We start from the raw sequence: 27,947 nt of genomic DNA on the forward strand, positions 1-27,947 counted from the left end.
CCTCAGGAGGTGGTGAATGGCTCACTTCACTCTGGGATGCTGACTGGAAGAAAACAGGTGAGGCAGGTAAAACTGGGCTGTAAACTTGAGCCACCGTTGTGAAATAGCCACAAGCAGTAGGTAAAGGATCGGTGACTGCAGGCTCCATGAGAGTACTCTGGCCTAGCTCTGACTTTCCCCTCCATTTGTCAAGAGTTCCAATTTAGGTTTTTTCTTAAAAGTATGACAGTAGAGAGGACTTGCAAAGCTTCGAGAGGCGCAGATATGGGGTAAGAACAACAGAAGATTGAGACTTTGCGATCTCTAAGCTGGACAGATCAGCAGGCGATGAAAAGGGTGCTGCTGAAGTTACAGAGGCTGACGGTTAAGGCAGGGTGGCCTTGCCCACCTCGACGGCACGGCAGCATTTCTTGCGCTTTTGAGAGTTTGGATGCTCCTTCCTTTTTTTACCTGACCTCATGGTACAGCAGGATCCTGGTCGTTCCCTTGAAGCAGGGGAGAACTCCAACGGAGGGGGATGACCCCCTCGTGGGTGGATAAGCTTTGAAGAGGCGCTTTTGCGGAGCTCGTTTGAGATGGCAGCGCACCAATTGCAGACTGGCAGACTAAAGATGGAGGAATGGAGGAGTCCAGATTGATTTAGGAGGCAGAGGGAGGCGGGAGACAAAAAGGCACAGGCAACACTGTCCGGACAGCCACCTCCGTCAGAACAGGATGCCTACGTCCTAAGTTATGGTTTGCATGCTGCCCAACACCTGCATTTGGCTTGGGCCGCCATCCCCTATGTTGCACCTGTGTGCTTCAGTGTGGCTTGTGTGTGACATCTGTGCGGCCCCCGCCCGGCAGACCAAGCAGACCTGAGGGTTCCAGGGAGATCAATATTGGCCAAAGATCTCTTATGCGGCCGCCAACACACCCTAGGGCTGCCAGTCACAAGATGGAAGCAGTGACTGACCCAGCTGGCCCAGGTCCGGAGGCCAGAGAACAGCAGCAACTGCCCAGGAATTCAGAAAGACAGAGACGGCCAGGGGTGGAGAAAGGAGGGTGGACACAGGCGGGCCGAACCAGCAAAGCGCCTCTAAACAGCAATCTCCAAGCGTGGTGTCACAGATGATATCACTCTCTCATGCAGCTTCTCTCGTGCTGGAGTGGGCTCCTTGCAGCCCGCAGTCCCCCTTGATCCTCGCGGTCGAGCCCCGGTCAGGCTTCTGGCTCTGGTTCTGACACCAGCTGCAGCGCCTGGCGTCCGGCATCTCCAGCAACCACGAGGCAAGCTTGAAAGTCGGAGGACCCGTGACCACGACCCCACTGCGGGTGCGGGCTCCTTACTACCTCGCGGCCCCACCTCGGTCTCCGTCTCGCGGTCAAGTGGTCTGAGCACCGGCACCAGCTCCAGTCGCCAGGCATCCAGCGTCTGTGCAGCCGCGGCAAATCAGAGGCGACCTCTCTCAGAGGCGACCTCTCTCCTGAGTGACTTGTCTGAGGCCACAGCTTTCCCTGTGAGATGCAGCTACCTTGTTCGTCACACCTTTCCTCGGGTACTCGAGTTTCCACTCTCCCCTGGTTGCTGCTTCTCTGGCTCTTGCCGTCTCCCTGCCTGGCCATTCTCCAGCTGGGCTGCAGTCAGTTCCGCGTCTCTCAATCACCTCCGCGTCTCTCTGGAAGTTAAATGTTCACACACCAGTGTTCAAGCTAAGAAAGAAGAACAGCAGACCGGTCTTTCCTTCACGTTCTGTCCTCCTCGTTTTGGTTAACCGTGTTTGAAATGTGCGCGCAAGATCATTCCTCGGAACCTTTTTGAGAATGCAAATAGTTGTGGCACCACACTTTCTGCCAGCAGGTTTGCAAGCTTCTCTCTCGTGTCAGCTTCGTCCAGGAGCCCCTGTTAGGTTATAGCTGCGTTGTGGCCTCTTGGCTCTGTGGGGTACTGAGAAGTGTATGAGTCATGGCCGTCCAAGCCATTAATACCTCTTCAGCTTTAACATCAGTTCTAGGTTTCCTCCGCATTCGCCCACTCCAGTAGATCTTCCCTCTAAGGCGTTTCCGTCTGGGACTGAGAGCTGAACCAGTGTATTCCAATGCATCTCTTAGCTACCAGACCCAGGAACATATATCGTCTACTGAGATTTTATTGGGGTTATCCGGTAAGAGTCCCAGCAAACAGTTTTTAATAGTTAATGAAACGTCCCATCCCGTCACTTTCCTTAATAGCCCTAGAATATGGTTCCAAAAATGTGTCACTTTCAGGCAGCAACACATCATATGAACAAAGTTCACTCCTGCTACCCCACAACTAGGACAGGACCCGGGCATACAGGGGTAAATGCGGTGAAGGCGCTGAAGGGAAAGGTATATCATATAAGGAAAATGTCACTTACCCAGTGTACATCTGTTCGTGGGATGAGTCGCTGCAGATTCACATGCTGTGTATTATCCTGCCATCTAGTGTTGGGCTCGGAGTGTTACAAGTTGTTTTTCTTCGAAGAAGTCTTTTCGAGTCACAAGACCTCCCTTTCGGCTCCATTGCGCCTGGGCGTCGACTCCATCTTAGATTGTTTTCCCCGCAGAGGGTGAGGTAGGAGTTGTGTATACAGTAAAAGTGCCCATGCAATGGAGTGAGTATGTATGTACATAATGTGTATAAAAAATATTATATATTTACAAATTAATAAATGTACAAGTTTCATCAACTTACAACGGCTACAGGCTCCCGGGGCAGTGTAGCTGCAGATACACATGCTGTGCATAGACTAGTAAGCAGTTATCTCCCCAAAAGCGGTGGTTTAGCCTGTAGGAGTTGAAGTTGTTTGAAATAATGTTCGTAATACAGCCTGTCCTACTGTGGCTTGTGTTGTTAACACATCTACACAGTAATGTTTTGTGAATGTATGAGGCGTAGACCATGTGGCTGCCTTACAAATTTCTGTCATAGGTATATTTCCTAGAAAGGCCATTGTGGTGCCTTTCTTCCTAGTGGAGTGCGCCTTTGGCGTAATAGGCAGATCTCTTTTTGCTTTAATATAGCAGGTCTGAATACATTCACTATCCATCTGGCAATGCCTTGTTTGGATATTGGATTTCCTGCATGAGGTTTTTGAAAGGCTACAAACAATTGTTTTGTCTTGCGAAATTGTTTTGTTCTATCAATGTAATACATTAATGCTCTTTTGATGTCTAGCGTATGTAAGGCCCTTTCGGCTACTGAGTCTGGTTGTGGAAAAAAGACTGGGAGTTCCACTGTTTGGTTTAGGTGGAACGGTGATATAACTTTAGAACTTTGGATTTGTCCGGAGAACCACTTTATGTTTATGTATTTGTATAAAGGGTTCTTGTATAGTGAATGCTTGAATTTCACTTACCCTTCTAAGAGAGGAGATGGCTATTAGGAAGGCTACTTTCCAGGTTAAGTATTGCATTTCACAAGAGTGCATGGGTTCAAATGGTGGACCCATGAGTCGTGTTAATACAATATTGAGGTTCCACGAGGGAACTGGTGGTGTTCTTGGGGGTATGATTCTCTTTAGACCCTCCATAAATGCTTTGATGACGGGGATTCTAAAGAGTGATGTTGAATGTGTAATCTGCAGATAGGCAGATATTGCTGTGAGATGTATTTTGATAGAAGAAAAGGCTAGGTTTGAGTTTTGTAAGTGTAATAAATAGCTTACAATGTTTTTTGCAGAAGCGTGTAGTGGTTGGATTTGATTATGATGGCAATAATAAACAAATCTTTTCCATTTGTTTGTGTAACAATGTCTTGTAGTAGGTTTTCTAGCTTGCCTAATGACCTCCATACATTCTTGTGTAAGGTCTAAATGTCCAAACTTCAAGATTTCAGGAGCCAGATTGCTAGATTGAGTGATGCTGGATTCGGGTGTCTGATCTGTTGCTTGTGTTGAGTTAACAGATGTGGTATGTTTGGTAGTTTGATGTGAGGTACTACTGACAGGTCTAGTAGTGTTGTGTACCATGGTTGGCGAGCCCAGGTTGAGGCTATCAGTATTAGTTTGAGTCTGTTTTGACTCAATTTGTTTACAAGATAAGGAAGGAGTGGGAGAGGGGGAAAAGCGTAGGCAAATATCCCTGACCAACTCATCCATAACGCATTGCCCTTGGACTGAGGGTGTGGATACCTGGATGCAAAGTTTTGGCATTTTGCGTTTTCTTTTGTTGCGAATAGGTCTATTTCTGGTATTCCCCAGTGTAGAAAGTAAGTTTGTAGTATCTGGGGATGAATTTCCCATTCGTGTGTTTGTTGGTGATCTCGACTGAGATTGTCGGCTAACTGGTTTTGAATACCTGGGATGTACTGTGCTATTAGGCGAATGTGATTGTGAATCGCCCAATGCCAAATCTTCTGTGCTAAGAGACACAGTTGTGATGAGTGTGTCCCTCCCTGTTTGTTTAGGTAATACAGTGTTGTCATGTTGTCTGTTTTGACAAGAATGTGTTTGTGGGCTATTAGCGGTTGAAATGCTTTCAATGCTAGAAACACGGCTAGCAGCTCTAGATGATTTATATGCAGTTGCCTTTGTTGAACGTCCCATTGTCCCTGTATATTGTGCTGGTTGGTGTGTGCTCCCCACCCTATCATGGAAGCATCTGTTGTGATCACGTATTGAGGCACTGGGTCTTGGAATGGACGCCCTTGGTTTAAATTTATAGGATTACACCATTGCAGCGAGGAGTGTGTTTGGCAGTCTATCAACACTAGATCTTGAAGTTGACCCTGTGCTTGTGTCCATTGTGTTGCTAGGCATTGTTGTAAGGGACGCATGTGTAGTCTTGCGTTTGGGACAATGGCTATGCATGAAGACATCATGCCTAGGAGATCATTTTTCACTTCTAGTAAAACATCTAAAAATTCAAGGTTGTCTTGCCCAGGTTGGTGCTATTAGTATGAGTTTCAGTTTGTTTTGACTCAATTTGTTTACTAGATACGGAAGGAGTGGGAGAGGGGGAAAAGCGTATGCAAATATCCCTGACCAACTCATCCATAACGCATTGCCCTGAGATTGATCTTGTGGGTACCTGGATGCGAAGTTTGGGCATTTTGCGTTTTCTTTTGTTGCAAATAGGTCTATTTGTGGGGTTCCCCATCTTTGGAAGTACGAGTTTAGTATTTGGGGGTGAATCTCCCATTCGTGGATCTGTTGGTGATCCTGAGAGAGATTGTCTGCCAACTGATTCTGAATCCCTGGAATAAACTGTGCTATTAGGCGAATGTGGTTGTGAATCGCCCAATGCCATATTCTCTGTGCCAGGAGACACAACTGTGTCGAGTGTGTTCCTCCCTGTTTGTTCAGATAATACATCGTTGTCATGTTATCTGTTTTGACAAGAATGTGTTTGTGGCCTATTATGGGTTGAAATGCTTTTAACGCTAGAAATACTGCCAGTAGTTCTAGGTGATTTATGTGAAACTGTCTCTGCCGAGTGTCCCATTGTCCCTGGATGCTGTGTTGGTTGAGGTGTGCTCCCCACCCTATCATGGAGGCATCTGTTGTTATTACGTATTGAGGCACTTGGTCTTGGAAAGGCCGCCCTTGGTTTAAATTTATATTGTTCCACCTTTGAAGCAAGGTGTATGTTTGGCGGTCTATCAACACTAGATCTAGAAGTTGACCCTGTGCCTGTGACCATTGTGATGCTAGGCACTGTTGTAAGGGCCGCATGAGCAATCTGGCGTTTGGGACAATGGCTATGCATGAGGACATCATGCCTAGTAGTTTCATCACCATCTTGACCTGTATCTTTTGTTTTGGATACATGGCCTGTATTACATTATGAAATGCCTGTACTCTTTGTGGACATGGAGTGGCAACCCCTTTTGTTGTGTTGATTGTCGCCCCTAAGTATTGTTGTGTTTGACACGGCTGAAGGTGTGACTTTGTGTAGTTGAGTGAGAAACCTAGTTTGTGGAGGGTTTCGATGACATACTTTGTGTGTTGTGAACACCGTTCTTGCGTGTTGGTTTTGATTAACCAATCGTCTAGGTACGGGAACACGTGTATTTGCGGTCTTCTGATATGAGCAGCTACTACTGCCATGCATTTTGTAAAAACTCTTGGCGCAGTTGTTATCCCGAATGGCAACACTTTGAATTGGTAATGTACCCCTTGGAATACAAAGCTTAAGTACTTTCTGTGTGAAGGAAGTATCGGTATATGGAAGTATGCATTCTTTAGGTCTAGTGTTGTCATGTAGTCTTGCTGTTTGAGCAATGGGATTACGTCCTGTAATGTCACCATGTGAAAGTGATCTGATTTGATGTAGAGATTTAATGTTCTGAGATCTAATATAGGTCATAGAGTTTTGTCCTTTTTGGGTATGAGAAAGTACAGCGAGTAAACTGTTCCTCTCTGATGAATTGGTACCAGTTCTATTGCATCTTTTTGTAACAACGCTTGGACCTCCAGCTGTAGAAGATCCATGTGTTGTTTTGACATATTGTGTGTTTTCGGTGGGACATTTGGAGGGAATTTGAGAAATTCTATGCAATGACCATGCTGGATAATTGCTAGGACCCAAGTGTCTGTTGTTATTTCCTCCCATTGTTTGTAGAACTTGGTTAGTCTCCCCCGCCACAGGTGTTATGTGTTGGGGATTTGTGACTTGGAAGTCACTGCTTGTTTTGTGGAGTTTTGGGACTTTGGCACTTCCCTCTACCTTTTTGGAATTGTCCCCCTCTATATTGTCCCCGAAAATTTCCCCGCTGATATTGACTTTGATAAGTGGGCCTTGTTTGTGAGCTTGTGGTTTCCGTGCTTTGTCCTCGAAACCCCCCTCGAAACTGTGTTTTACGAAATGTGCCTCTGCTCTGTGGGGAGTAGAGTGCGCCCATGGCTTTGGCCGTATCAGTGTCCTTTTTAAGTTTTTTGATAGCAGTGTCCACCTCCGGCCCAAACAACTGCTGTCCGTTAAATGGCATATTCAGCACAGCTTGTTGTATTTCCGGCTTGAATCCTGCCGTACGCAGCCATGAATGTATCCGTATTGTCACTGCTGTGTTTACAGTCCTAGCAGCTGTGTCTGCCGCATCCATTGCTGACCGTATCTGATTGTTTGAAATACTCGGTCCTTCTTCCACCACTTGCTGTGCTCTCGTTTGGAACTCCTTGGGCAAATGTTCTATAAAGTGTTGCATTTCGTCCCAATGAGCCCTATCATATCTGGCCAACAAAGCCTGTGAGTTGGCAATACGCCACTGGTTTGCTGCCTGTGCCGCCACTCTTTTCCCTGCCGCATCAACCTTACGGCTTTCTTTGTCTGGAGGTGGTGCATCTCCTGAAGTGTGTGAGTTCGCCCTCTTGCGAGCTGCCCCTACTACCACTGAGTCTGGTGTTAACTGTTGTGTGATATACACGGGGTCTGTTGGTGGCGGTTTATATTTTTTCTCCACCCTTGGAGTAATGGCACTTCCTTTCACAGGCTCCTCAAACACTTGTTTGGAGTGTTTTAGCATTCCAGGTAGCATTGGGAGGTTCTGGTACTGGCTGTGTGTGGACGCCAGTGTATTAAATAAAAAGTTGTCTTCAATTGGCTCAGAATGCAGGCTGACATTATGAAACGCCGCCGCCCTTGACACCACCTGTGCGTAGGCTGTACTATCCTCTGGTGGTGACGGTCTGGCTGGATAACAGTCAGGACTGTTATCTGACACTGGCGCATCATAAAGATCCCACGCGTCCGGATCATCCTGACTCATCCCTGTATGAGTTGGGGATTGCATCATTGGTGGAGTGCCTACCGGTGATGGTTGTGGAGAGCGTTGTGGAGATGGTGGCGGGGTTACTTGTTTAGCCACCTTCGCCTGTGGCTGCTTGTCTTTCTCTTGGAAGGCAAGTTTTTGTTTTATTCGAATCGGAGGGAGAGTACTGATCTTCCCAGTTTCTTTTTGGATGTTGAGCCTTCTTTGCGTGTAGTCTGGCTCCATTGCCTCTAGTTCCTGTCCAAATCTATGTGTTTGCATTTGTGAGGACAGGCCTTGTAGGAACTTGGCTACTAGCCCTGAGGGTGGGTACACCCTCTTTGTGCCTCCTCCCAAGGGGAGGGGGTCACAATCCTAACCCTATTGGGGGAATCCTCCATCTGCAAGATGGAGGATTTCTAAAAGTTAGAGTCACTTCAGCTCAGGACACCTTAGGGGCTGTCCTGACTGGCCAGTGACTCCTCCTTGTTGCTTTCTTTGTTCCCTCCAGCCTTGCCGCCAAAAGTGGGGGCCGTGGCCGGAGGGGGCGGGCAACTCCACTAAGCTGGAGTGCCCTGCTGGGCTGTGACAAAGGGGGGAGCCTTTGAGGCTCACCGCCAGGTGTCACAGTTCCTGCCTGGGGGAGGTGTTAGCATCTCCACCCAGTGCAGGCTTTGTTACTGGCCTCAGAGTGACAAAGGCACTCTCCCCATGGGGCCAGCAACATGTCTCTAGTGTGGCAGGCTGCTGGAACCAGTCAGCCTACACAGATAGTTGGTTAAGTTTCAGGGGGTACCTCTAAGGTGCCCTCTGTGGTGTATTTTACAATAAAATGTACACTGGCATCAGTGTGCATTTATTGTGCTGAGAAGTTTGATACCAAACTTCCCAGTTTTCAGTGTAGCCATTATGGTGCTGTGGAGTTCGTGTTTGACAGACTCCCAGACCATATACTCTTATGGCTACCCTGCACTTACAATGTCTAAGGTTTTGTTTAGACACTGTAGGGGTACCATGCTCATGCACTGGTACCCTCACCTATGGTATAGTGCACCCTGCCTTAGGGCTGTAAGGCCTGCTAGAGGGGTGTCTTACCTATACTGCATAGGCAGTGAGAGGCTGGCATGGCACCCTGAGGGGAGTGCCATGTCGACTTACTCGTTTTTTCCTCACTAGCACACACAAGCTGGCAAGCAGTGTGTCTGTGCTGAGTGAGAGGTCTCCAGGGTGGCATAATACATGCTGCAGCCCTTGGAGACCTTCCTTGGCATCAGGGCCCTTGGTACTAGAAGTACCAGTTACAAGGGACTTATCTGAATGCCAGGGTGTGCCAATTGTGGATACAATGGTACATTTTAGGTGAAGGAACACTGGTGCTGGGGCCTGGTTAGCAGGGTCCCAGCACACTTCTCAGTCAAGTCAGCATCAGTATCAGGCAAAAAGTGGGGGGGTAACTGCAACAGGGAGCCATTTCTTTACACACATGCTGTGCATAGACTAGTAAGCAGTTATCTCCTCAAAAGCGGTGGTTTAGCCTGTAGGAGTTGAAGTTGTTTGAAATAATGTCCTTAATACTGCTTGTCCTACTGTGGCTTGTTGTGTTGTTAACACATCCATGCAGTAATGTTTAGTAAATGTATGAGGCGTAGACCATGTGGCTGCCTTACAGATTTCAGTCATTGGTATGTTTTCCTAGAAAGGCCATGGTGGCACCTTTCTTTCTAGTGGAGTGTGCCTTTGGTGTAATAGGCAGTTCTCTTTTTGCTTTTATATAACAGGTTTGAATACATTTAACTATCCATCTGGCAATGCCTTGTATGGATATTGGATTCCCTGTATGAGGTTTTTGGAAAGCTACAAACAATTGTTTTGAGAATTTGTTTGGTTCTATCAATGTAGTACATTAGTGCTCTTTTTATGTCTAATTTATGTAATGCTCTCTCAGCTACAGAATCTGGTTCTGGGAAGAACACTGGGAGTTCCACTGTTTGATTTAAGTGGAACGGTGATATGACTTTTGTCAAGAATTTGGGATTTGTGCGTAGAACTACTTTATGTTTGTGTATTTGTATAAAGGGTTCTTGTATTGTAAAGGCTTGTATTTCACTTACTCTTCTGAGAGATGTGATAGCTATTAGGAAGGCTACTTTCCATGTTAAGTACTGTATCTCACAGGAGTGCATGGGTTCAAATGGTGGACCCATGAGTCGTGTTAATACGATGTTGAGGTTCCACGAAGGAACTGGTGGTGTTCTTGGTAGAATAATCCTTTTCAGACCCTCCATAAATGCTTTTATGTCTGGGATTCTGAATAGTGAAGTAGAATGTGTAATTTGCAGATAAGCCGAAATTGCTGTGAGATGTATTTTAATGGATGAAAAAAGCTAACTTGGACTTCTGTAAGTGTAGTAGGTAGCTTACGATGTTTTTTGCAGATGCGTGTAATGGTTGGATTTGATTATTATGGCAGTAATAAACAAATCCTTTCCACTTATTTGAGTAGCAATGTCTTGTAGTTGGTTTCCTGACCTCCATGCATTCTTGTGTAAGGTCTAGATGTCCGAATTCTAAGATTTCAGGAGCCAAATTGCTAGATTGAGTGATGCTGGATTTGGGTGTAGTTCTAACTGATTTATATGAAGTTGTCTTTGATGAGTGTCCCATTGTCCTTGGATGCTGTGTTGGTTGAGGTGTGCTCCCCACCCTACCATGGAAGCATCTGTTGTGATCACGTTTTGAGGCACTGGGTCTTGGAAAGGCCGCCCTTGGTTTAAATTTATAGTATTCCACCATTGAAGCGAGGTGTATGTTTGGCGGTCTATCAACACTAGATCTTGAAGTTGACCCTGTGCTTGTGACCATTGTGTTGCTAGGCACCGTTGTAAGGGCTGCATGTGTAATCTTGCGTTTGGGACAATGGCTATGCATGAGGACATCATGCCTAGTAGTTTCATTACTAATTTTACCTGGAACCTTTGGTTTGGGTGCATGCTTTGTATTACGTTTTGGAATGCTTGTACCCTTTGTGGACTTGGAGTGGCAATCCCTTTTTTTGTGTTGATTGTTGCTCCCAAGTACTGTTGTATTTGACACGGCTGTAAGTGTGATTTTTGGTAGTTCAGTGAGAACCCTAGTTTGTGAAGGGTTTCTATGACGTATTTTGTGTGTTGAGAACATCGTTCTTGCGTATTGGTTTTGATTAACCAATCGTCCAGATACGGGAATGCATGTATGTGCTGTCTTCTGATATGGGCTGCCACTACTGCAAGGCATTTTGTAAAGACTCTTGGCGCTGTTGTTATCCCGAATGGCAACACTTTGAATTGGTAATGTACCCCTTGGATTACAAATCTTAAGTATTTTCTGTGCGAAGGATGTATGGGTATATAGAAATACGCATCCTTGAGATCTAATGTCGTCATGTAGTCTTGTTGTTTGAGCAAGGGGATTACGTCTTGAAGTGTCACCATGTGAAAGTGATCTGATTTGATGTAAAGATTTAGTGTTCTGAGATCTAATATGGGTCTTAGAGTTTTGTCCTTTTTGGGTATGAGAAAGTACAGGGAGTAAACACCCGTTCCTTTCTGATGATTTGGTACTAGTTCTATTGCATCTTTTTGCAGCAACGCTTGGACCTCTATTTGTAATAGATCCATGTGTTGTTTGGACATGTTGTGTGTTCTTGGAGGCACATTTGGTGGTAATTGTAGGAATTCTATGCAATAACCAATAATAGCTAAGACCCACGAGTCTGTTGTTATTTCCTCCCAGTTTTGGTAAAAATCTGTTAGTCCCCCCCCCACTGGTGTTATGTGTTGGGGATTTATGACACTGAAGTCACTGTTTATTTTGAGGGGTTTTTGGACTTTGGAACTTTCCTCTAGTTTTAGGGAACTGTGCACCTCTGTATTGTCCCCGAAAGCCTCCTCTCTGAAACTGGCTTTGGTATGTGGGTCTGGTTTGTGAGGTTGAGGGTTCTGTGGTTTGGCCCCGAAACCCCTCTCTAAATTGTGTTTTCCGAAATGTGCCTCTGCTCTGTGGGGAGTAGAGTGCGCCCATGGCATTGGCCGTATCTGTGTCCTTTTTTAGCTTTTCTATAGCTGTATCCACTTCCGGCCCAAACAACTGCTGTCCGTTAAAAGGCATATTAAGCGCAGCATGTTGGATTTCGGGCTTGAATCCTGAGGTGTGTAGCCATGCATGTCTCCGAATAGTGACAGCTGTATTTACAGTTCTTGCAGCGGTGTCTGCTACATCCATTGCCGATCGTATCTGGTTATTCGAGATACTTTGGCCCTCTTCCACCACATGTTGTGAACGCTTTTGGAACTCTTTGGGCAGATGTTCTATGAAGAGTTGCATTTCATCCCAATGAGCTCTATCATAGCTTAACAGCAAAGCCTGTGAATTGGCAATGCGCCATTGATTGGCTGCTTGTGCTGCAACTCTTTTCCCCGCTGCGTCGAACTTGCAACTTTCCTTGTCGGGTGGTGGTGCATCTCCAGAGGTGTGTGAATTCGCCCTTTTACGTGCTGCGCCTACTACTACTGAGTCAGGTGCCAGTTGCTGCGGGATGTACACAGGGTCTGTTGGGGGAGGCTTGTATTTTTTCTCCACCCTAGGAGTGATGGCCTGCTAGGAGTGATGGCCCTGCCTTTTACAGGCTCTTGAAATACTTGCTTTGCATGTTTCAACATTCCTGGTAACATCAGAAGACTCTGGTACTGACTATGTGTTGACGACAGAGTATTAAATAAAAAGTCATCTTCAATCGGTTCAGCGTGCAGTGTCACATTGTGAAAAGCAGCTGCTCTGGACACCACCTGTGTGTAAGCAGTACTGTCTTCAGGTGGTGATGGTCTTGCTGGATAACAGTCGGGACTATTATCTGATACAGGTGCAGCGTAAAGATCCCATGCATCTGGGTCATCTTGGCTCATCCCTGTGTGCGTTGGCGACTGCATCATAGGTGGGGTAGCAATTGGTGATGGTTGCGGAGTTACTTGTTTTGCCACCTTTGCCTGTGGTTGTTTATCTTTGTCTTGGAAAGCAAGTTACCTTTCCATCCTTATAGGAGGGAGAGTTCTTATTTTCCCTGTCTCCTTTTGAATATGGAGCCTTCTCTGTGTATAATCTGGCTCCCCTGCTTCTAGCTCTTGTCCGAATTTGTGGCCTTGCATTTGTGCTGAAAGGCCTTGTTCCTCGGTGTAGGAACTTGTTTTCGGCTCCGAAGCCGGATGTTTCGGTATCGAAACCTTTTCCACAGTCTTTTTCGGCTCCGAAGCCACTTTTTTGGGTTTCGGTGTTCCGATCTCTCGGTGCCGACTCATCTCGGTGCCGGTATCTCGATGTCGAGATTGCTCTGAACTAGGGTCTCGGTGCCGAGTCTGTTCTGTGCCGGTATCTCGACCGGAGTCGGATGACTTCGACACATGTGTGCCCTTTTTCGGTGCCGATGGACGGTCACCGATTTTTCGGGTTAAGCCATGGCCTGCCGGCGGTGGCGTCCCCTGGGCTTTCATGGTTTTTACGTGAGTTTTGTCCGGGTCTGTTTTACTCACGGTTTTCGGCGTCTGCTCTCTTTCGGCCTCGTCCGAGTCAGCAATGGAGAAAGTCTCTTCTTCCTCCAAGTCGTGGTGTCCTGACGGCACCGACGCCATTTGAAGCCTTCTTGCTCTCCGGTCCCTTAGCGTTTTCCTCGACCAAAACGCTCGACAGGCCTCTCAGGTATCCTCTTTGTGTTCGGGAGACAAACACAAATTACAGACCAAATGTTGATCTGTGTAAGGATAATTGTTGTGGCATTCGGGGCAGAAGCGGAATGGGCTCCGTTCCATTAGCCTTGAAGACGCACGTGGTCGGGCCGACCAGGCCCCGCCGGGGAATCGAAACCCCGAAGGGCCACCGGAGCTTCTCTTGACTCGGTGTCGATCTGCGTTAACTAACCCGATCCCGAACGCAAACAATACCGTCGAATTTTCCGATATCTAACTAAGTTTCCGAACCGAAATACGGAGCGAAGAGGAACACGTCCGAACCCGATGGCGGAAAGAAAACAATCTAAGATGGAGTTGTCACCCATGCGCAATGGAGCCGAAAAGGGAGGAGTCCCATATCTCGGGACGAAAAGACTTCTTCGAAGAAAAACAAGTTGTAACACTCCGAGCCCAACACTAGATGGCGGGAAATGCACAGCATGTGCATCTGCAGCTACACATGCCATCGAACACATATTTACATTAAAAAAAAGTACCACAATGGCTACAGGCTTCCGAGGAGGAGGGAGGGTGCATGTGAATCTGCAGCACTACATGCCATGAACAGAAGTACACTGGGTAAGTGACATTTTCTGTTTGATGGCATGTTAGCTGCAGATACACTTGCTTTGCAAAAACTGAAAAGCAGTCCCCTCCTATAATAAGTGGTGCCTAGCCTGTAGGAGTTGTGATAGTTTGAAATAGTGTTTTAAGGCCTGCTTGACCAACATTTGCTTGTTGGCGCGATAGCACATCCACACAGTAGTGTTTAGTAAATGTATGTGGTGTGGACCATGTGGCTGCTTTGCATATGTCTGCCATTGGTATATTTCCTAAGAATGCCATTGAAGCTCCTTTCTAGTAGAATGTGCTTGAGAAGTTACTAATAGTTGCCTTTTAGCTTTAAGATAGCAAGTTTGAATACACTTTACTATCCATCTGGCCAATCCTTGTTTTGAAATAATATTACCTTTATGAGGCTGTTGAAAAGCTACAAAAAGTTGTTCAGTTTTCTAAAATCTTTTGTTCTGTCTATATAATACATGAGAGCTCTTTTGAGATCAAGAGTGTGTAGAGCTCTTTCAGCAATGGAATCTAGCTGTGGAAAGAAGACTGGCAATTCACTGACTGACTGATGTGAAATGGTGAAACCACTTTGGGTAGAAATTTTGGATTTGTCCTAAGTACTATTTTGTGTTTGTGAATTTGGAAGAAAGGTTCTTCTAAAGTGAATGCATGAATTTCACTAACTCTTCTTAAGGAAGTAATTGCTACCAGGAAAGCAACTTTCCATGAGAGAAATTGTAGAGCACAAGAATATGTGGGTTTAAATGGTGGACCCATAAGCCTTGTGAGCACAATGTTAAGATTCCAAGCAGAAGCTGGTGTAACTCTAGGTAGAATAACTCTTAAAGTCATCCATAAAAGCTTTTGTGACAGGAATTCTAAACAGAGAAGTATGCGGTCTGTTTTTGAGGTATGCTGATTTTGCTTTTAAATGAATTTTAATAGATGAATATGCAAGGTTTGCTGTTTGTAAGTAAAGCAAATAACATACAATATCCTGTACTGATGATTTAAGTGGATCAATGTTTTTGGGTTGACGGTAATATACAAAACGTTTCCATTTAGCTGCATAGCACTGCCTGGTTGTCGGTTTACGTGCTTCTCTTAGAATGTCCATACATTCTGATGGAAGCTGTAGATAGCCAAACTATGACCTCAGGAGCCAAATCGCCAGGTTGAGCATACTGGGATTGGGATGCCTGATCTGACCTTTGTTTGGAGTCAATAGGTCTGGTCTGTTTGGGAGCTTGCAATAATGTTGTGTACAAGTGTTGACGTGCCCACGTGGGAACTATGAGTATCATAGTGAGGGAAGTGTGACGAATCTTGCTGACCAGAAAGGAATTAGTGGGAGAAGGGTAAAAGTGTAATCAAATATCTCTGACCAATTGATCCATACAGCATTGCCCTTGGATCGAGGGTGTGGGAAGCTGTATGCGAAGTTTGGGCAATTTGCATTTTAGCTTGTTGCGAAAAGGTCTATGTTTGGCCTTCCCCCACATGTGAAAGTACTGTTGAATTACTTGTGGGTGAATCTCCTGTTAGTGTATTTGTTGCTGCGTCCCGCTTAAGAGGTCCGATAGTTGGTTGTGTATTCCTTGGATATACTCTGCTAATAGGTGAATGCTATTGTGAATTGCCAGCTTCCAAGTTGTCTGTGCTAGAAGGGCCAATTGGGATGAGTGTCGTTTCCCCCCCCCCCCCCCCCCCCCCCAGTTTTTGCAGATAATACATCGCTGTCATGTTGTCTGTCCTTATTAACACTGTTTTGTGGCTGGAATGCTTTGAGTGCTAAGAACACTGCCAGCAATTCCAAGTGGTTTATGTGGTAAGTCTGCTGGATTGAGTCTCAGTCTTCCTGTATAGTAAGATTGTTGAGATGGGCTCCCCAACCTGTGATTGATAAATCTGTGGTGATTATGGTCTGTGGCGCATGGTACTGAGATGGACGCCCTTTTGATAAGTTGGTGAGATTCCAGCATTACAGAGAGTTGTAAGTTTGGCGTAAGTTTGGCGGTCCAACAACACTAGATCGTGAAATTGACCCTGTGCCTGAGACCATTGTTGTGAAAGACACTGTTGTAGGGGGTCTCATGTTTAGACATGAATTTGGCACTAATGCTATGCATGATGCCATCATTTCCAATAGTGTCCTTTAGGTCTAATGCGGTCAAGTAATCTTGTTTTTGTAACAAGGGAATGACATCCTGTAGAGTGACCATGTGAAAATGCTCTGACAGGATATATTGATTTAGAGGCCTGAGCTCGAGAACGGTTCTGAGAGTATCTTTCTTTTTTGGTATGAGGAAGTATAAATAATATATCCCTGTCCCTTGCTGACTGATGGGAACTATTATATTGCCTCTTTTAGAAGTAGAGATTGTACCTTTTGTTTCAGCAGAGCAGTGTGTTCGAGAGAGAACCTGTGAAAACGGGGTGGAATGTTTGGTGGAGTGGAGAGGAGTTCTAGGCAATAAAAATTGTGCATAATTGACAGTACCCATTTATCTGTTCTAATTTGTTGCCAGTGAGAGTGGAAATGTTACAATCTTCCTCCCACAGGAGATGTATGTTGCTGTGGAATGGATGGGAAGTCATTGTTTTGAGTAGGAAGAAGCACCCCTTGAGGCAGGGAATTTACCCTTAGAAGATCCCCTAGTGTAATATTGTGGTCCCTGTTTTGAGTGGGACGTGGAAGCCTCTGGAGCTTGTGATTTAAATCCTCTAAATTGAGGTTTACGAAAGGAGCCCCGAAATGGTGTAGTATAAAGGGCTCCCACGGCCTTTGCTGTTTCTGAGTCCTTTTTGAGTTTATCAATGGTTGTATCTACCTCTGGTCCAAAAAGCTGCTGTTTATTGAATGGCATATTAAGGACCGCCTGCTGTATCTCAGGTTTAAAACCGAGGACCTTAACCAAGCATGCCGCCTGATGGTAATGCTGGTGTTTATTGCAATAGCTGAAGTATCAGCTGCATCTAATGCAGACCTAATTTGGTTGTTTGCGATAGATTGCCCTTCCTCCAATATTTGATGCACTCTTTTTTAATGTTCTTTGGGGAGATATTGCAAGGATTCTTGTATCTCATCTCAATGTGCCCTGTCGTACCTAGCTAAAAGGATTCGGGAATTAGCAAAACACCATTGATTGGCTGCTTGTGTTGATACCCTCTTACCTGCCACATCAAATTTGCGCCTCTCTTTGTCAGGGGGAAGAGTATCCCCAGAGGACTGGCTGTTCGCACACTTCCTGGCTGCATTGACTACAGTGGAATCTGGTGGTAACTGCTAAGAAATAAAAACTGGGTCTGTTGGTGAAGGCTTTTATATTATTTTCTTTAGCAATCCGGGGTGTTAAAACTCTAGCTTTAACAGGCTTCTTAACAATGTAATCTGCATGTCTGAATATACCAGGGCGCATTGGCAAACACTGGTACTGCTTGTGAGTTGAGGACAGGGTGTTGAAAAGGAAATCCTCCTCTAATGGTTCAGCATGCATTTGCCCCTCATGATACGCAGCTGCCCTGGAAATAGCCTGATTGTATGCTATAGTATCCTCGGGTGGAGATGGTCTTGCAGCATACAAATAAAGATCGTTGAGTGGGATTGGATCTGAGTCATACATATCCCATAGATCTATGGTATAACTAGTATCACCTCTATCTTCGTCCTGTGAGGAAGTATGAGAGTGTTTGGGTGAAGGTGGTGGAGTAAGAGGTTGTGGAGAATAGGAAAGTTGAGGCGGATGTGGTAGCGAAAGTTCAACAGTTTTTGGCTTTTCATTTTGTTAGTAAATTATCACCGGAGAAGGGGCAGTATCCAGAGTTTCCTGGAATGCTAACTTCCTTTTGGTAGGCGGAGGAGGAGAAGCAATAATTTTTCCTGTATCTTTCTCGATTTGAATTCTCCTTTGTTTATTGTCCATAACCTTCAGAATGGGTTGAATGTCTGATTCATCCCATTGTTGTTCTAAAGCATGTTTTGTGCCTGTAAGAGAATGTTCTGTAAGTTTCCTGGCAGCATGCTTCATTCAAGTCGAAAGCCCAGTTTCCTCTGTATAGGAAGATGTTTTCCGCTCCGAAGGTGGATTTCAGCTCCAAAGCGAGCGAGGTTGTTTCGGTTCTGATGTAGCAGGGTGCTGACTCAGGTCGGAGGTGGTAGCCTGTATCTTTCGGCTCAACCCCGACACCTAAAAAGGTGTGGTAGCCTGTTGGGGGAGTGTCTTTGCCTTTTTCAACACCAAACCCGAGGGTCGGTCGACAATTGTTTGTTTTCAGGTGGAACCATGGCTAAGAAGCAGTGGTGCACCCAAGGCCTTGCGTGTTTTTTTAACTTGTGGGGGTTATGGCTGGTGTACTCACGTACTGCGCCGCAGATACTGCCTGGCTGTCCTCGTCAGAGTCTTGTTCGGCACCCGAATCTGGAAAGGAGACTGCTGTTTGTGCCTGTTCTTCGCCAAGAACGTCGGTGGCGGGCTCTGTGAATTTCGATGCCATCTCCAATCGTCTTGCTCTTTGATCACATAAGGTTTTCTTCGATCGAAAAGACACATGCCCCACAGCTTTCTTCCCGATGGCCTGGAGAAAAGCAGAGATTACACACCAAATGCTGGTCGTGTATGGAAACTTGGTGTGGCACCGAGGACAGAATCGGAATCGAGTCCGACCCATGAGTCTATGACGCAATAGGCCCAAAAAGGGCGTTTAACCGATCCCGAAAGTATGATCAGATCGAGTGCAGTGGGAAACCGCTTTCAAAACTATACCGACGGTAAGAAAAAGTATAGAAAGTTCAGAGAAGTTTCGAACCGAAAATCCCAGAGCGAGAGGGAACACGTCCAAACCAGACGGCGGAAAGAAAACAATCTAACAAAGGAGTTGATGCCCATGCGCACTATTACTGAGAGGAGGAGTCACTTGATCCTGTGACTCGAAAAAATCTTCTTCGAAGAAAAACAACTTGTAACACTCAGAGACCAACACTAGATGGCGATATATGCACAGCATGTGTATCTGCAGCTACACATGCCATCGAACATATATATATATATATATATATATATATATATATATGTCCATCAACATTCCTTACAGGAACACAGCTCGGAGCACTCTTGGGCTTTACCAATCATTTATTTCAAGTTTTAAACAGCAGACGCGTTTCAGCAATTATATGCCTTTCTCAATGCTAGAAAAACATTTCACATCACATGATGTCCTTTTAAATCCGGCTTGGTTGCCTCTCATTGGAAGTTCCGTGATGTTGACGTAATCACCATTTCAAAGTCGTTGTTTATTTAAAGGCATGCCGCATTTTAAGATGTAATTCTTAAGATGAGAAATTGTTTTCATCAAATAAAATAAAGATTTTATGCCCCACGTAACCGCACTTGCCTTGTTAATCTTATTTCATCTGACAGCTCCGGTACAGTGACTCGAATGCTGAAACATTCAGTAATGTTCCAATTAATTGGCAGTTGAAGCGTAGATACTTGGCTGCGGTGGTTCTGGCAGTTTTCCAAACACACAATCCAAAATGCCACGAGCTCCTGCCGAACACTTTAACACGGGTGCTTCCTTTTATGTGATTGTGGCTATCACAAATTTAATGTCCATCAACATTCCTTACAGGAACACAGCTCGGAGCACTCTTGGGCTTTACCAATCATTTATTTCAAGTTTTAAACAGCAGACGCGTTTCAGCAATTATATGCCTTTCTCAATGCTAGAAAAACATTTCACATCACATGATGTCCTTTTAAATCCGGCTTGGTTGCCTCTCATTGGAAGTTCCGTGATGTTGACGTAATCACCATTTCAAAGTCGTCGTTTATTTAAAGGCATGCCGCATTTTAAGATGTAATTCTTAAGATGTGAAATTGTTTTCATCAAATAAAATAAAGATTTTATGCCCCACGTAACCGCACTTGCCTTGTTAATCTTATTTCATCTGACAGCTCCGGTACAGTGACTCGAATGCTGAAACATTCAGTAATGTTCCAATTAATTGGCAGTTGAAGCGTAGATACTTGGCTGCGGTGGTTCTGGCAGTTTTCCAAACACACAATCCAAAATGCCACGAGCTCCTGCTGAACACTTTAACACGGGTGCTTCCTTTTATGTGATTGTGGCTATCACAAATTTAATGTCCATCAACATTCCTTACAGGAACACAGCTCGGAGCACTCTTGGGCTTTACCAATCATTTATTTCAAGTTTTAAACAGCAGACGCGTTTCAGCAATTATATGCCTTTCTCAATGCTAGAAAAACATTTCACATCACATGATGTCCTTTTAAATCCGGCTTGGTTGCCTCTCATTGGAAGTTCCGTGATGTTGACGTAATCACCATTTCAAAGTCGTCGTTTATTTAAAGGCATGCCGCATTTTAAGATGTAATTCTTAAGATGTGAAATTGTTTTCATCAAATAAAATAAAGATTTTATGCCCCACGTAACCGCACTTGCCTTGTTAATCTTATTTCATCTGACAGCTCCGGTACAGTGACTCGAATGCTGAAACATTCAGTAATGTTCCAATTAATTGGCAGTTGAAGCGTAGATACTTGGCTGCGGTGGTTCTGGCAGTTTTCCAAACACACAATCCAAAATGCCACGAGCTCCTGCCGAACACTTTAACACGGGTGCTTCCTTTTATGTGATTGTGGCTATCACAAATTTAATGTCCATCAACATTCCTTACAGGAACACAGCTCGGAGCACTCTTGGGCTTTACCAATCATTTATTTCAAGTTTTAAACAGCAGATGCGTTTCAGCAATTATATGCCTTTCTCAATGCTAGAAAAACATTTCACATCACATGATGTCCTTTTAAATCCGGCTTGGTTGCCTCTCATTGGAAGTTCCGTGATGTTGACGTAATATATATATATATATATGGATGGAAAATGTCACTTACCCAGTGTACATCTGTTCATGGCATTAGTCGCTGCAGATTCACATGCTGTGCACATCCCGCCATCTGGTGTTGGGCTCGGAGTGTTACAAGTTGTTTTTCTTCGAAGACGTCTTTTCGAGTCACGAGACCGAGGGACTCCTCCCATTTGGACTCCTTTGCGCATGGGCGTCGACTCCATCTTAGATTTCTTTTCCCCGCAGAGGGTGAGGTAGGAGTTGTGTATGCTAGTAATAGTGCCCATGCAATGGAGTGAATATGTATGTACATAATGAAGTTTAAAGTAATATATTTACAAATTTACAAATGTTCAAGATCAACTTCTAAACGGCTAAAGGCTCCCGGGCAGGCGGGTGGGCGCATGTGAATCTGCAGCGACTAATGCCACGAACAGATGTACACTGGGTAAGTGACATTTTCCGTTCGATGGCATGTGTAGCTGCAGATACACATGCTGTGCATAGACTAGTAAGCAGTTATCTCCCCAAAAGCGGTGGTTCAGCCTGTAGGAGTTGAAGTTGTTTGAAACAATGTTCGTAATACAGCTTGACCTACTGTGGCTTGTTGTGAAGTTAACACATCTACACAGTAGTGTTTGGTAAATGTATGAGGCGTAGACCATGGCTGCCTTACATATTTCGTTCATTGGAATATTTCCTAGAAAGGCCATGGTAGCACCTTTCTTTCTGGTTGAGTGTGCCTTTGGTGTAATAGGCAGCTCTCTCTTTGCTTTAAGACAGCAGGTTTGAATACACTTAACTATCCATCTAGCAATGCCTTGTTTTGAAATTGGATTTCCTGTATGAGGCTTTTGAAAGGCAATAAATAGTTGTTTTGTTTTTCGAATTAGTTTTGTTCTGTCAATGTAGTACATTAGCGCTCTTTTGATGTCTAATGTATGTAGTGCTTTTTCAGCTACAGAATCTGGCTGTGGAAAGAACACTGGTAATTCTACTGTTTGATTCAAGTGGAACGGTGATATGACTTTTGGTAAGAATTTAGGATTTGTCCGTAGAACTAATTTATTCTTGTGTATTTGAATAAATGGTTCTTGTATGGTAAATGCTTGAATTTCACTCACCCTTCTTAGAGATGTGATGGCAATCAAAAATGCAACTTTCCACGTTAAGTATTGCATTTCACAAGAGTGCATGGGCTCGAAAGGCGGACCCATGAGTCGTGTTAAGACAATGTTGAGGTTCCATGAAGGAACTGGTGGTGTTCTTGGTGGTATAATTCTCTTTAGGCCTTCCATAAATGCTTTTATGACTGGTATCCTAAATAATGAAGTGAGTGCGTAATTTGCAGGTAAGCTGAAATTGCAGTAAGATGTATCTTTATGGAAGAGAAAGCTAGTTTTGACTTTTGCAAATGTAGTAAGTATCCTACTATATCTTTTGCAGATGCGTGTAAGGGTTGAATTTGATTATTATGGCAGTAATAAACAAATCTTTTCCACTTATTTGCATAGCAATGTCTAGTGGTTGGTTTCCTAGCTTGTTTTATGACCTCCATACATTCCTGTGTAGGGTCTAAGTGTCCGAATTCTAAGATTTCAGGAGCCAAATTGCTAGATTCAGCGATGCTGGATTTGGATGTCTGATCTGTTGTTTGTGTTGTGTTAACAGATCTGGTCTGTTTGGTAGTTTGACATGAGGTACTACTGAAAGGTCTAGTAGTGTTGTGTACCAAGGTTGTCTTGCCCATGTTGGTGCTATTAGTATGAGTTTGAGTTTGTTTTGACTCAACTTGTTTACTAGATATGGAAGGAGTGGGAGAGGGGGAAAAGCGTACGCAAATATCCCTGACCAGTTCATCCATAGCGCATTGCCCAGAGACTGATGTTGTGGGTACCTGGATGCGAAGTTTAGGCATTTTGAGTTTTCCTTTGTTGCAAATAGATCTATTTGTGGTGTTCCCCAAATTTGGAAGTAAGTGTTCAGTATTTGGGGGTGAATCTCCCATTCGTGGATCTGTTGCTGATCCCGAGAGAGATTGTCTGCTAACTGATTCTGAATTCCTGGAATAAATTGTGCTATTAGGCGAATGTGGTTGTGAATCGCCCAATGCCATATTTTCTGTGTCAGGAGACACAACTGTGTTGAGTGTGTCCCTCCCTGTTTGTTTAGGTAATACATTGTTGTCATGTTGTCTATTTTGACAAGAATGTATTTGTGGGTTATTATGGGTTGAAATGCTTTCAGCGCTAGAAATACCGCTAACAGTTCTAAGTGATTTATGTGAAACTGTCTTTGCTGTATGTCCCATTGTCCTTGGATGCTGTGTTGAATGAGGTGTGCTCCCCACCCTGTCATGGAAGCATCTGTCATTATCACGTATTGTGGCACTGGGTCTTGGAAAGGCCGCCCTTGGTTTAAATTTATACTGTTCCACCATTGAAGCGAGATGTATGTTTGGCGGTCTATCAACACTAGATCTAGAAGCTGACCCTGTGCTTGTGACCATTGTGATGCTAGGCACTGTTGTAAGGGCCGCATGTGCAACCTTGTATTTGGGACAATGACTATGCATGAAGACATCATGCCTAGTAGTTTCATTACCATTTTGACTTGTATCCTTTGTTTTGGATACATGGCCTGTATTACATTGTGAAATGTTTGAACTCTTTGTAGACTTGGAGTGGCAATCCCTTTTGATGTGTTGATTGTCGCTCCTAAGTATTGCTGTGTTTGACACTGCAGAAGGTGTGACTTTGCATAGTTGATTGAGAAACCTAGTTTGTGTAGGATTTCTATGACATATTTTGTGTGTTGTGAACACCGTCTTAGCGTGTTGGTTTTGATTAACCAATCGTCCAGGTACGGGAACACATGTATTTGCTGCCTTCTGATATGTGCAGCTACTACTGCCAGGCATTTTGTAAAAACTCTTGGCGCAGTTGTTATTCCGAACGGCAACACTTTGAATTGGTAATGTATCCCTTAGAATACAAACCTTAGGTACTTTCTGTGTGAAGGATGTATTGGTATATGGAAATATGCATCCTTTAAGGCTAGTGTTGTCATGTAGTCTTGTTGTTTGAGCAGTGGGATTACGTCTTGTAAAGTAACCATGTGAAAGTGGTCTGATTTGATGTAGGTATTTAATGTTCTGAGATCTAATATAGGTCTGAGACTCTTGTCTTTTTTGGGTATCAGAAAGTACAGTGAGTAAACTCCTGTGTTTACTTATTGTCTTGGTACTAATTCTATTGCTTCTTTCTGTAGCAATGCCTGAACTTCTAGTCCTAGAAGATCTATATGTTGCTTTGACATACTGTGTGTTTTTGGTGGGACATTTGGAGGGAATTTGAGAAAATCTATGCAATAACCATGCTGGATAATTGCTAAGACCCAAGTGTCTGTTGTTATTTCCTCCCAATGTGTGTAAAACTTGGTTAGTCTCCCCCCCACAGGTGTTATGTGTTGGGGATTTGTGACCTTGAAGTCACTGTTTGTTTGGAGGAGTTTTGGGACTTTGGAACTTTCCTCTATTTGTTTTTTAAATTGTCCTCCTCTATATTGTCCCCGAAAATCTCCCCGCTGATACTGGCTCTGGTAAGTGGGCTTTGTTTGTGAGGTTGTGGCTTCTGTGGTCTGCCCTCGAAACCCCCCTCGAAATTGTGTCTTTCGAAATGTGCCTCTGCTCTGCGGGGAGTAGAGTGCGCCCATGGCTTTGGCGTCTCAGTGTCTTTCTTAAGTTTTTCTATCGCAGTGTCCACCTCCGGCCCAAACAACTGCTGTCTGTTGAATGGCATATTCAGCACAGCTTGCTGTATCTCTGGTTTAAATCCTGATGTACGCAGCCATGCATGTCTCCTTATTGTTACTGCTGTGTTGACAGTTCTAGCAGCTGTGTCTGCAGCATCCATTGCTGACCGTATCTGATTATTAGAGATACTCTGTCCCTCTTCTACCACTTGCTGCGCTCTTTTTTGGAACTCTTTTGGTAAATGTTCAATAAAGTGTTGCATCTCATCCCAATGGGCCCTATCATATCTGGCTAACAAAGCTTGCGAATTTGCAATGCGCCACTGGTTTGCTGCCTGTGCCGCCACCCTTTTGCCTGCAGCATCGAATTTTCTACTTTCTTTATCTGGAGGTGGTGCATCTCCTGAAGTATGTGAGTTGGCTCTTTTGCGCGCTGCTCCCACTACAACAGAGTCTGGTGTTAGCTGTTGTGTGATGTACACTGGGTCTGTTGGTGGCGGTTTATATTTTTTATCTACTCTTGGAATAATGGCTCTCCCTTTGACAGGCTCCTCAAACACTTGTTTGGAGTGTTTGAGCATTCCGGGTAACATCGGAAGACTCTGATATTGACTGTGTGTAGACGACAGTGTATTAAAAAGAAAGTCGTCTTCAATGGGTTCTGAATGAAGGCTGACATTGTGAAATGCCGCAGCTCTCGATAGCACTTGAGCGTAGCCTGTACTATCCTCTGGTGGCGATGGTCTTGCTGGATAGCATTCAGGGCTATTATCGGACACTGGTGCGTCATAAAGGTCCCATGCGTCAGGGTCATCTTGACTCATTCCCGTATGAGTTGGGAATTGCATCATTGGTGGAGTGGCTACAGGTGATGGTTGCGGAGAGTGATGTGGGCATGGTGGTGGTGTTACTTGTTTAGCCACCTTTGCGTGTGGCTGTTTGTCCTTGTCTTGGAAGGCAAGTTTAGGTTTCATTTTGATTGGAGGAAGAGTGCTGATCTTCCCCGTATCTTTTTGAATAAAGAGCCGCCTTTGTGTGTGATCTGGCTCTATTGTCTCTAATTCTTGTTCAAATCTGTGTGTCTTCATTTGTGAGGACAGTCCTTGTTCCTCTGAATAGGAACTTCTTTTCGGTTCCGAGGCCGGATGTTTCGGTACCGAAACCTTTTCGGCTGCTTTTTTCGGCTCGGACGAAACCTTCTTTACTTTCGGCGTCGTGCCCTCTCGGTGCCGACCCATTTCGGTGCCGCTGTCTTGATGCCGAATCTTCTCGGAGCCACTATCTCGGGCCCGTGATTGCTGTGTGCCGGTATCTCGACCGGGGTCGGATGACTTCGACACCAGCTCGCCCTTTTTCGGTGCCGATGGACGGTCACCTATTTTTCGGGTTAAGCCATGGCCTGTTGGCGGTGGCGTCCCCTGGGCTTTAGCGGTCTTCTCGTGAGTTCTTTGCTTTGACGTCTTACTCGCGGTTTTCGGAGTTTCTTCGGGGTCGATCTCCTCCGAGTCCGATTCCTGGGTGGAGAATGTTTCTTCCTCCTCCTCGAAACGCCCTTGTCCTGTCGGCACCGATGCCATTTGCAGTCTTCTTGCTCTTCGGTCCCTGAGTGTCTTCCTGGACCGAAACGCTCGACAGGCCTCACAAGTATCCTCCTTGTGTTCTGGTGACAAACACAAGTTACAGACCAGGTGTTGATCTGTATATGGATACTTGTTATGGCATTTTGGACAGAAGCGGAATGGGGTCCGTTCCATCAGCCTTGAAAAGACACATGGCTGGGCCGACCAGGCCCCAACGGGGATCGAAAAAAACCCCGAAGGGCCACCGGAGCTCTTCTTAATTCGGTGTCGATCTGTTGTAACTAACCCAATATCGAACTCAAACAATACAGATTATTTTTCTGAGATTCTAACTAACTTTCCGACCCAAAACTCGGAGCGAAAAGGAACACGTCCGAACCCGATGGCGGAAAAAAAACAATCTAAGATGGAGTCGACGCCCATGCGCAATGGAGTCGAAATGGGAGGAGTCCCTCGGTCTCGTGACTCGAAAAGACTTCTTCGAAGAAAAACAACTTGTAACACTCCGAGCCCAACACCAGATGGCGGGATGTGCACAGCATGTGTATCTGCAGCTACACATGCCAACGAACATATATATATATATATATATATATATATATATAGAGAGAGAGATAGAGAGAGAGATAGATAGAGAGAGAGAGAGAGAGAGAGAGAGATATTACATTTAGCGTTCAAAAGTGGCCATTCACCATACTAGAATGGTGAATTAAAAAAAGGCTGTTGGTGCATAATGAAGTAGGCACATGCAAATGTGCTGCAGCTATCCTAGTTTTGTGAAAAAGCATTCCTAGATGGCCTACTATGCCTGCCCATCTGTGTGTGCCTCCGTTGTGATGCAGCATTGGTCGCAATGAAATGTTTAATTTACCATTTTTTATTTATTAGTCCAAAATGATAGTCTACCATTTAGGATGGTAAATTAAACAAAGCGTTGGCAAACCAACTGGTCTTACCTTTGCTACCGGATGCCAAACCGTAAGCTTTGCTAATGCATTTTCTTTTATTTTTCACGGATCGCACCTGTGCATGTGCATGCATGGTTGGTAATTATCTATGCAAAACAAGACACTTAGAAATCTGACAGGTCGGTGCCCAGTAGCAAAGGAGTGGCCTATTGGTTTTGCCAATGCTTGTTTCAGAAGTCTTCAGTCCAATTACCTGTTTAAGGAACTTTAAGTGATTAAAAGCGATTAAAATTCTCTAGTCACCTAGATGAAAAAACTCAATGTATGTGTGCCATCGTTCATCTCCTGAGAGCAACTGCTGCAATGACTCACTTTCTGTGAAAGTTACTTTTCTGCTCTTTTATGTAGAAGTGATCCTAAAACATTTTCCACCAATAGTGTAAAACTCTTTCAAGCTCAGAATTTTGTGTATATGATTATCATTTACTGTCATCTTTTCAACTCCAGAAGCACTGTTTTAGTACGGGTTGGCACTCATCACATTTCTGCGTTTTCTTCTGTGGATTATCCGTTGCCTTCTATCAATTCTCTAATGGAGTGGTTTCCACCCTTTTGACTGTGCACCCCCACTTCATCATTACTGAAGCCTGGGGACCCCCACTGAATTTTTATTGGATTCTGGGGACCCCCCACTGATTCATTACTGATAGTTGGGGACCTAATCTGTTAATATTATTGATTTTTCTAAGCAGTCGTGGACCCCCCCTGAGGAGGCTTCGCGGAACACCCCCCAGGGGTCCCCAAACCACAAGTTGGGAACCA

General features: G+C 44.7%; 1 protein-coding gene across 1 annotated transcript in view; it reads right to left on the reverse strand.

Moving 5' to 3' along the window:
* Positions 1–27,947, reverse strand: part of ATP6V0D1 (ATPase H+ transporting V0 subunit d1) — a 231,999-nt gene that overhangs the window by 52,834 nt on the left and 151,218 nt on the right. The gene's annotated exons all lie outside the window — the stretch shown is intronic.

This window comes from Pleurodeles waltl, chromosome 12, assembly GCF_031143425.1.
Source record: "Pleurodeles waltl isolate 20211129_DDA chromosome 12, aPleWal1.hap1.20221129, whole genome shotgun sequence".
Lineage (NCBI taxonomy): Eukaryota > Metazoa > Chordata > Amphibia > Caudata > Salamandridae > Pleurodeles > Pleurodeles waltl.